Consider the following 2,338-nt stretch of genomic DNA (forward strand, 5'->3'; position numbering starts at 1 on the left):
TCAGCCGTTTGAATCCACCAGCGGCTCCTTGGAAACCATATGGGGCAGTTCTACTCTGTCCTGTAGGGTCGCTATGAGTTGGAATCGACTGGACAGCAACCGGTTTGCTTTTTTAACGCCCTGCGGGGGGAAGCTGTGCCAGGACCGCTAACCCTGCCTTCCGCTCGCTGGCTCTCTAGGCCCTGGGCGCTGGAAGAAGAGCAAGCTTCTTCCGCTGGTACTGCATGGAATATTCATCTATTGCCTCGGGCGCCCCCTGCTGCCTGGATGCTCCAAATTCACGCTCGGCCCCCAGCAGTCTCGACTGGAAGCCTACACCCCGAGGTCCAGGCCGAAGCCAATCACAGAGCGACAGGCGCCGACTTCCGGATCCCACGGCAGTCCACAGAGCTTGGAAGCTTGGCCCAAAGGAGCAGTCACGTTTGAGACAGCATTTCCTTCCTGTGGTCAAGAGTTGTTTTTATCTTAAGAACCCGAGGTAGTTTGCTTCCTGCCACCACCTCCCGCCCCGCTGGACCTAGGCGCTCTTTGCCACCTTCCCACCTACCACAGATTCCCGCCCCCACCCTGAAATCTCATCTGGCCACTACACTGAATTCCCATCCCTCCTGACCTCGCCGGCTGGTTCCCTTCACTCTCTGGTATTCTTTTTGCCTCCCAATTCTCCCAAACTGAGGGAACACTAGGTTGAAGAAAGCTGATGATTTAGAATGTGACATTACATAGCTGAGATTCTGGGCACCATCATGTAAAACCTGACTACCCGGATAAGGTAACCGAACTTCCCAGACTGTCAGGGATACCAGGAAATAGGAGTGATAATCGAATCTGTTACATTCTTCTACTTTGTGAATATTTAACAAAAACCTAATTATGCTGTCTGAAACCTTTTATCCTTGAACAACTATCATATTTAAGCCAATGAATGTAAGCTATTTATTTCAAAACTGTCATGCGGGTTTCATCTTTGCTTTTTCTTTTTTCAATCATTGCCTGTGTCGGGCACTTCAAGTTATTAGTCTATGTACAAGATCACAATGGAGCTACTTCGAAGTCTTAATATTCAAGATTAAGTATTTAAGCATAGAAACAGTAAAAGTATTTAGGGAAGATTTCAAATATATATATATATATATATATATATATATATACATGTGTATGTAATTTTTTAGTGGAAAGAACATTTACATATATTGCCTTAAACTCCAAAGTCACATATTACAATAAAAATGTGAATACAAATTAAAGTGTCAAAAATATTTGCAACATTATAATGTAATTATTTCCATTACAGGTTATGATTCACCATCTATAAAGAGTTTTTATAACATAAGAGACAAGGCAAACAGTACTGTGTGACCCAAGAAAAATAAAGGACACAAAACCAAAAGCGTAGAATAGTCCAGTAAATATTTAAAACACTATTGAAACACACCAGAAAAAGACTCCCACCACTAGTCTGTCAGTTTGTCATACCATCATGGCTTGCATGTTGCTAGGAATCTGGAAGCTATGCCACCAGTATTTCAAATTGCAGCAGAGTCATCCATGGTGGAAAGGTTTCAAAGGAGCTTCCAGACCAAGACAGACTAGGAAGAAGGACGTCACAGTCTACTTCTCAAAAAAAAAAAAAGGCCAGTGAATGCCTTATGAATAGCAGCGGAACATAGTCTGATATAGTGCCACAAGGTGAGTCCCTCAGGTTAGAAGGCATTCAAAATACCAATGGAGAAGAGATGCCTCCTCAAACTACAGTTGACCTTAATGACGTGGACGGACTCAAGCTTCTGGAACTTTCATTTGCTGAGGTGGCAAGACTCAAAATGAGAAGAAACAGTGGCAAACATCCACTAATAATCAGAACAAGGAATGTATGAAGTATGAGTCTAGGAAATTTGGAAGTCATCAAAAGTGAAATTGATCACATAAAGATGGATATCCAAGGCATTAGTGAGCTGAAATGGACTGGTATTGGCCGTTTTGAATTGGACAATCATATGATCTACTATGCCAGTAATGAGAAATTGCAGGGGAATGGCATCATATTCATCATCAAAAAGAACATTTCAAGATCTATCCTAAAGTACAAGGCTGTCAGTGATAGGATAATATCCATAGGCCTTCAAGGAAGACCAGTTAACACGACTATTATTCAAATTTACACACTAACCACTAAGCCCAAAGATGAAGAAATTGAAGATTTTTGCCAACTTCTACAGGTTGAAATTGATCAAACATGCAATCAAGATGCATTGATAATTACTGGTGATTGGAATGCGATAGTTGGAAAGAAAGAAAAAAGATCGGTTGGTGGAAAATATGGCTTTGGTGACAGAAA

This window comes from Trichechus manatus, unplaced genomic scaffold, assembly GCF_000243295.1.
Source record: "Trichechus manatus latirostris isolate Lorelei unplaced genomic scaffold, TriManLat1.0 scaffold00315, whole genome shotgun sequence".
NCBI classification, from domain to species: Eukaryota; Metazoa; Chordata; class Mammalia; order Sirenia; family Trichechidae; genus Trichechus; species Trichechus manatus.